The sequence below is a fragment of the Sceloporus undulatus genome, chromosome 1 (assembly GCF_019175285.1).
Source record: "Sceloporus undulatus isolate JIND9_A2432 ecotype Alabama chromosome 1, SceUnd_v1.1, whole genome shotgun sequence".
In the NCBI taxonomy this organism is placed as follows: Eukaryota; Metazoa; Chordata; class Lepidosauria; order Squamata; family Phrynosomatidae; genus Sceloporus; species Sceloporus undulatus.
The window spans coordinates 4,675,268-4,683,764 of record NC_056522.1 but is presented as its reverse complement, the minus strand read 5'-3'; the positions used below and the strand labels follow the sequence as shown (position 1 = coordinate 4,683,764).

The following is an 8,497-nucleotide window of genomic DNA, read 5'->3' as shown; positions in this document are numbered from 1 at the left end:
TGCAATCAGAGACCTAGGGAGATGAAATAACTCTGCCATAGAAGGAATACTGTGAGACATAGTCATCCATTTTGTTCAGTTCAGGAATGGGGAAAGTGTGTCCCACAGGGTACAACCCCCTTTTAAAAGTTCCCAACCTATCTTTTCCCACAAAACAAACAAACAAACAAACAAACAAACAAGGAGGAGAAATATTATCCCCAAACTACCACAAAACAGCTCGAAAACACAGTAATTATCTTACTTTAAGTCCTCACAAGACCTCAAAACCAACCCACCAAACAACCAACTTTAGAAAAATGGCCAATTTTCACCACAAATGAAACTGGAAGTGACATGACGTGACCTCTAGCTTTCTGGAGATGTGCCACTGTGGCCTTGGGGTCCCTCCACACAGATGCAATTCTCCAGTCATGGTTTAGATCATTTCTAGGTTGCATTTGCAGTAGAAAACTGCCAGGGCTTTACAGTAAAATCATCACAAAATGCAGGCTGATTACCTGCAACTGTGGTTCTTAAGGGTGGTCACCTGTGAACTCACTCCTCTGTGCCTGTGCAGACCATTGGGCAGCAAGGGCAGCAGTATTGGCGCTCAAAGAGGGGCTTTCAAATGTGAAAACTTGTTTGAAGTGTCCTGGTGGGGAAAGGCTCTACAACAGGAGCACTTATTCACAACTTGGGTCTCCCCCAAGCAACAGAGGCACTTTGAATGGGGGATCTTCTTACCACAGGAGACACACCTCTTGAAAAACGCTGTAGATGCCATAATCCAAGGGGAAAATCAGGAAAAGATGCCAAAGAAAAGCAGTTAATGCAGTGAAGATCCTTATGCTGCGGCCACAACAGTGGATGAAATAGAACTGGGGGGTCTGAGCAAGAATTACAACTGAGCATTTGTGGTGCGGTGTGTGTGTGTGTGTGTGTCAGCCAAGGAGAACTAGCTCTAGAGGTTTCGGAAGAAGATGGTCTGGACAGGTGTCAAGAATTCGATGTGAATCACAGAGACCACGAAGAAGTTAAAGTTATGTTTCTGCTCATCTTCATGAAGGATTACAAGAAGTAGATACAAACAAAACACCCAAGTTAAAAATAAAAAAGCCCAGAAACCTAGAAACTCCAGATAAGTTATAGCATTCACCAGACATTCAAGTTTTCAAATCAAATGTGCTAAAATGCAGAGAGAAAGGAAGCATTCACCTGGTGCCAACCAGGAAGGCACAGTACTGGCACCAGGAGGGCAACCTTTCTCAAGTACAGGATTTAACAACTGAATCATAGGCCTGTTACAGACAGCCAAAATAAAGCTGCTTCGAGTCACAGTGGAGGTATGGTGTTTCAATGATGCATGCGTCCTAAGAGTCCAGAAGTTGCACCAAAGCCACGCTCCAGCCCTAAGGACTAGAGTGTGGCTTTGGTGTGGCTTCTGGAGTCTTAGGACACATGCATCATTGAAACACCATACCTCCACTGTGACTCGAAGCACCTTTATTTTGGCTGTCTGTAACAGGCCTTTGAATCATAAATTTGGAAGAGTTCCCCCAGAGGTCATAGAGTCCAACCCCCTGCTCAATGCAGGATCTCCAGCTAAAGCATCCCTACCATCTCCTTCAGTTTTCCTCCTATGTTTTGTTCTCCACAAGTCTTACCATCCTTGTTGCCCTTCTCTGAGCCTGCTTCAACATGTGTATATCCTTCTTAAAATGAGATACTCAGAATCGAATGCAGGATTTCAAATGAGGCCTGACCAGTGTAGAATAAAGGAGTATTACTTTCTTTGACTTGGAAACGCCGCTTCTATTATGGCAGGCTAAAATAACATTCACCTATTCTGCTGCAGCATCACACTGCTAGTACTTGTGAGACAAATATCTTCCATCCTATACCTGTGAAAATGTATAGACCTTTTCACAGGTATAGGATGGAAGATACTTGGCTCACAAGTACTACATGTGAAAAGGACCTTGGGATTTGTGAAGTCAAAGGCTCTGAAGATGCCAGCCACAGATGCTGGCAAAACGTCAGGAATAAACTCTTCTAGAACATGGCCACATAGCCCAAAAAATCCACACACACACAAAAAGACCTTGGGATTATTGCTGATGGTAAATTGAATCTGAATTAGTAGTGTGATGCTGCTGCAGCAGAATAGGTGAATGCTATTTATTTTGTAAAAAGACCATTCTGAAAGACCCTACCTACTTAATCTAAGGCCTGTTACAGACTGCCAAAATAAAGCTGCTTCGGGACTCTTTGGAGGTATGCTATTTAAATGATGCATGGGTCCTAAGAGTCCAGAGGTCACGCCAAAGCCACACTCCATTCCTAAGCACTGGAGGGCAGCTTTGGTGCAGCTTCTGGATTCTTAGGATGCATGCATCATTTAAACAGCATACCTCCAAAGAGACCAGAAGCAGCTTTATTTTGGCAGTCTGTAACAGGCCTAAGATGGCTCAAAAGGAACAATTCTAGTTACTGGAAGGTCCTTCTTGTTTGTCCCAGGCAACCAGGCAGTTGTCTGGGTGTCTAGCACAGGAAGGTGCCTTATTGTGTCAGGTCACTGGCCCATCACTCTCACCTACTGGTTCTATTCTGGCTGGCATTTTATTTATTAACTTCTTTAAAGCATTCATTCATTTTATTCACTGGATTTGAAACCACAACACAGAGCATGACTTGAGCAGTTGCACTGGACAGTTTGAGGTTCACAGAGTACTTGGGAAAATCAGATAAGTCCAACATCATAATGCAACAAGGAAAAAGTACATCAGGACTATTCATTGCATCCTATTTGATCCAGAAAGTGATAGCACTTCCGGGACTAAAATGAAGAAGTGAACATCCAGAAACATTATGTGAGTGAAAACATTGGCAAAGTGAGATGAGCTGACTTTCAAGCAGAGGCTCTTCCAGTTTGGAAACAAGACATTTCAACTCTCACGCACCCACATATCAAGATGTTGGAAAGGCTGACTCAGTAACAAACACACACACAAAAGGAACCATTACAGAACCAAGAGCCTGCTGCAGGACAGCTTTCGCCAATCTGGCACTCTCGAGAATGGCAATGTGTTGAACCTCAGCACCTCTGATTTCCCCAGCCAAATGATGGCAGTTGAAGATCAGAGAAGAGCAGCCAAGACGGTCAAAGGTCTGGATGCCAAACCTTATGAGGAATGACTTAGGGAGCTGGGGATGTTTAACTTGGGAAAGAGAAGCTGACAGGTGACATGATAGCCATCCTTAAATATCCGAAGGTATGTCACATAGATCCCATTTTCTGAAAAGGGTGGGATATAAATGCAATAAAGAAATAAAGAAATAATAGAAGATGGAGTGAGTTTGTTTTCTAGTGCTCCAGAGACCAGAATGCAATCAGTGGGCTTAAATTATAAGAAAGAGATTACATCTAAACATTAGGCAGAACCTTTTTACTGGAAGAGCTGTTTGCATAGTGGAATGGGCTGCCTTGATGGGCAATGGGCTCTCCATCTTTAGGGGTCCTCTAACAGAGATTGGATGGATATCTTTCAGGAGTGCTTTAGTCGTGTATTCCTGCATGGCAGTGGGTTGGGACAGATGGTCCTTGTGGTCCCTTCCAACTTTGATTCTATTCTACAGTTCAACACATCTGGAGGCCCCCAAGTTGGGGGCGGTTGCTACAGAGAAGTGATACTCAAAATGGTAGTCTGTGGACCGGTATCACTCCACAAGCCATCAGCTCCCAGTCCCTGGAGAGTTTCTAAGAGAGAGTTATACCCAATGAGCAAAAGTATGTTGCTGGTCTCTGGCACATTAGGCAATTTTAAAATAAACAAATAAATAAAAATTGCCAGTCCACCAACTCTGCCTGAGAAGTACGGCTGTAGACCAGTAGACCAAGTGCATCCATCTCTGGCTGGTCTGCTCAAGAAAAAAAGTGGACATATTTTGTTCATTGCTTTCCACAAAAGGTGCAATTTTTGCCTGCTCCTTCTTTGCATGGCCAGCAAGACCTTGCTAAAATAGAACAAGAAACTCTGCCTTTCTCATTCTCTGGAAGGCTCACCTTCAAAATGCTTGGCAAGATCAGATACTACATTCCCTTCAGCATCAGCTTAAAATTTATTTGCCCGAGCATTTTTAAAATGTGATGCTAGCTGGTTTATCTTGTTCTGCTGTTTTTACATTTTTGGTATGTTTATATTTTGAGATTATTATGATTTTGTTTCTGTTCCTTTTGAGCCAGCTACTGCAACATCCAATTGCCCCGGTGAAGGAATCCCACTCAAGCATTTTGGCAACTGTACAAATACTGAGAACATTGCAATAAAGGATCTCAGTGTCATGGGTTTGGGACCTATCTGAGTTGCTCCCTCCAGTGAGATCAGGTGGTTCCTCATTATTTTCAAAGGCAAAGGTGATGGCAGCAAAGGGCCAACTGGCCTTCCACTGCAATCTGGCCCATTTAAAAAGAAGTGAGCAGAAGTCACTTCCTGTTCATTTCCCATTTCAAAAAAGGCCATTCTTTGGTCTAAAGCATAGTGAAAATGCCCCCATCCACAGAGGCTATTTGGCAGGGTCCTGAAGATCATAAAAACGGCTGTGGGGGGCTGTGTCTCACTCATGGTTGCACTTTGCCCATCTCTGATGTAATGATGCCTTGCAGCTCCAAACAACGCTTGACCTTCCACTGCCTGGAATCTTCACTAACATCTCCCTCTCCTGAAAGGAGGCCAGTTCAAATGGGTTTGCCAGCTCCAAGCAACTGCATCAGATGAGCTCAGGGTTGGCATCTGTTGCATATGTCTCCAAATTCTAAATTCACTGCTGCACCAAATATAGGTTCAGGTTGCTTACACAGTACAATTGGACTGATCTGCCTGGAATCCCTCGGCCACTCCTGCCTCCCAATGGATTCAATTTTTCTTGCGTTCTTGAAAAAGAGGTTCACACAGATTCGGAGGGATCCTCCTCCAATCCGCCAGTCTTTGTGGGATCTCTTTCACTTGCCCTTCTCCTAGCTGAAGATGGGCATTGATGTAGGATCTCTATTTCTCACTTGCTCAAAAGACCCCCCCCCTGCTTCCCAAGACCCATCTTCAATCATTTGTTCCAGATTTCTTCAAGAAAAACTGCAAAAGACAGCCCTGTCTGCTTAGATTATTCCATTCTCCTTTTCCATCCCCTGCCCCTCTCCCCTGTCTCTTGCACTGACACACATTCTCCAATTTAGCAAGTCTCTCAACAAAGGAAGAAGGATTGAGAAACTGGCTTGAAAATGGGAAGGTGATCTCATCAGACAATCTGAAAAGGGAAATGGTGTAATGAGAAATCATTGTGACACCACATTGCTTCAAGAAAGAAGGGGTCACTTACACTCTTGCGCTCAACAGGTGAAGAAGACCACAGCAATCTCCTTCTAAGACAACCATCAGTGACTGCAGGAATATATTGCACTATAATCCCCGAGGCAATCTGTTGCTTTAATTGCCCATTTACTTTGCAAAAATCCACCTCAGAGCAGAGAGACGGATACCATTTCCAGGCACAGTCAGGCTGGCTTTAAAGATCCTGAAGATTACACCTAACATTTAGCCCCAAGTCAATGGAACATGCTGACTTATCAAGTAACCACTGATTCAATGGACCTCCTCTAAAAGGGCCTAGTAAAAGGACTCAGATCCAACTAAACAGAAACATAGTGGTTTGACTATGGTGATTATCACATGGAGGCTCACCACTGCTAAAACATGGCTAAATCGTTCAAAAACTGCAACAGTGTGATTGCCAGTTGTGTTTGTTTCCCATGATTAAATTGTCATGGAAGCGTCCTGCTCCTCTCCCATCATCAAAGTGTTTGTGCAGCAGCCATTTCTCTAATAACGGAAGATCCCATTATTGGAGAAATGGCTGCTGCGCCAATGCTTTGATGACAGGAGAGGAGCAGGACGCCTCCATGACAATTTAATCATGGGAACAAGCGTGACTGGGGATCACACTGTCGTGGTTTTTTAATGATTTAGCCACGTTTTAGTGAAGGTAAGCCTCCGTGTGATAATTTCCTAGGACTCTGGAGACCAGGCTTTGATTCCCAGTTTAGTTGTGAAACCCACTGGGTGACCTTGGGCAAGTCACTCTCTCTCAGCCTCAGGGGAAGGCAATGGCAAACTTTCTTTGAACAAATCTTGCCAAGAAAACCCCATGACAGATCCCTTAGGGTAAGTCAGAAATGACCTGAAGGCACACAACGACAACAAAAAACAGATAGAGGGGGAAAGAAATACTGTAGCGGGATGGGAAGCAAGAAACCCGAACCCTCAGTAATGGCAGGATTAAGAAAGATAAAAGAAAGAAACCAACCGACAACCCCCAATCCTTCTTAATAAAAAGGATGGAAATGGAGGCTTTTCCTAATCCCAATTTTGCTCTCCACATCAGGCCCAGGTAGAAGAATAACAATATCAATCTAAATGTATATTTTACTTTTCTAAGCATATAAAGGATTCTCTCAAAGCGATCCTGTTGTCCCCATATTGCAGAAGGGGGTCTGAGGCTGAGAGAAGCACCATTTCAGGTTCCGTTTGGTGTAGGCAGGAGTGGGAGAGCAAGGGCCAGCAGCTCTTGGGAGAAATTATTAAAAACACAGTGGCAAACCTAAATCTATTTGAAGACCCATCTGCTGTGGATTTTAATATACTGACACAGAAGAGAGAAGTATTCCTAAGCAATTAGCACATTTCCTCAGTTTAGCAACCTCTCTGCCGCCAAAAGGAAAAGATTCTTTGCACTGCTGTCCTGTTTTTCAACCCTAAAAAACAGCCAACTAGTGGTCTCTTCCAACTCTACGATTCTATGATTCAATCAAAAGCAAAATGGTGTACACATTATTATTATTATTATTATTATTATTATTATTATTATGCTTTATTTATAGAGCACTGTAAATGTATACATTTATAAGAATGATGTGTGGGTGGGTAGGTCTGTCTGTCTGTCTATGTTGGTTTGCTTTATGTGTTTGCGTGTGCATATATAAAAATAAGGAAAAACAGAATAGCAACTAGGAAGTACAGTGGGCCCTTGGCATGCGATGGGTTTGGTTCCAGGGCTCTCTGTGGACATTAAAATCCACGGATGCTCAAGTCCCATTAAATACAATGGATAATAAAATGTTATCCCTTATATAAAATCAAGGCTTGCTTTTCAGAATTTATATATTTTGGAATATTTTCAAACTTTGGATGTTTGAATCCATAGATCTGTGGATAAGGAGGGCTGACCGTATAGAGCAAGTCTACTTTGTCCATTCTACCCCTTGTGGCTTACTAGTCAATGACGGTAGCAACAGCTCTCCAGGGCAGTGTCAGGCTAGACAAGATCAAAACTGTTATTAAAACTACTGCTAAAAGAGCTGGAAAAACTGGCACCAAAGGTAGTCAGACTGGTGTCAGGTAAATACACCTGTTTTCATTGTTTTTGCTGCTTTTTGGTTTTATCATGACTGTGTGCTTGTGGTGTTACTGGGTTTTTGGAAATTATAGTGGAATAATTAAAGAAGTATAAAGATGAGGGGGGTGTTCAGGTAACATTTAAAGAAACAATTTAGTAATAACTATAATTGCTAGAATGATTCAGTAATAACAAACAAATTATTATTTGTTTATTGGAGAGTGCCTCAGATCCCAGTAGCTCTTGAAAACAGCAATGAAAAAGAAAGCAGAGAGCGAGAAAAGACAAAAACCAGGACAGTCTACAAAAACAATGAGCTAATGAAAAGGATTTATAGTCTCAGCCATAAAGATAACCAACGGCTGGTAGACAGGGCTGCTGGAATGAAAAGCGGGAGAGGGAATTTCAGCAGCTGTTCTTCCCCGGTTGCATAAGAAACCACACTTGCTGAAATTTCCTTTTTTACCCAACCTTTATAAGGCTAGGAGCCCTCTCTAGCTTTCATTCTGGAAACCTTATCTGAGATATAGGTTGAGTCTCCCTCATTTGAAATGCTTTGGGGGTGCAAGTGTTTTGGATTTCAGAGTTTTTTGGATTTTTGGAATATTTGCATAGACTTAATAAGATATCTTGAAGATGGGACCTAAGTCTAAACACAAAATCCATTGATGTTTCATAGACACCTGATGCACGTGGCCTGAAGATAATGTTATACATAATATTCTGAATAATTTTGCACATGAAACAAAGTTTCTGTAAACTGAACAATCAGAAAGGAAAGGGCTCACGATTTTAGATTTGTGGCCCTACAGCTGTTGGACTGCAATACCCAATGTTCCTTACCATCGAACATGTGTTTGAAGGTGTTTTGTTTTACAATTTACTGTTTATTATCATTTTAAGATGTTCTAATTATTTGTTTTGTTTTTAGACTGTATGCCATAGGCAGGCTTTTAATTGTATTTGACTGTCATTATGCAAAGCGCTGTGTATATTTACAGCGCTGTATAAATAAACTTTAATAATAATAATAATAATAATAATAATAATAATAATAATAATAATAATA

At 42.0% G+C, this 8,497-nt stretch overlaps 1 protein-coding gene across 6 annotated transcripts in view; it reads right to left on the bottom strand.

Moving 5' to 3' along the window:
• NCOA1 (nuclear receptor coactivator 1) overlaps positions 1-8,497 on the bottom strand; it is a 393,895-nt gene that overhangs the window by 41,782 nt on the left and 343,616 nt on the right. The gene's annotated exons all lie outside the window — the stretch shown is intronic.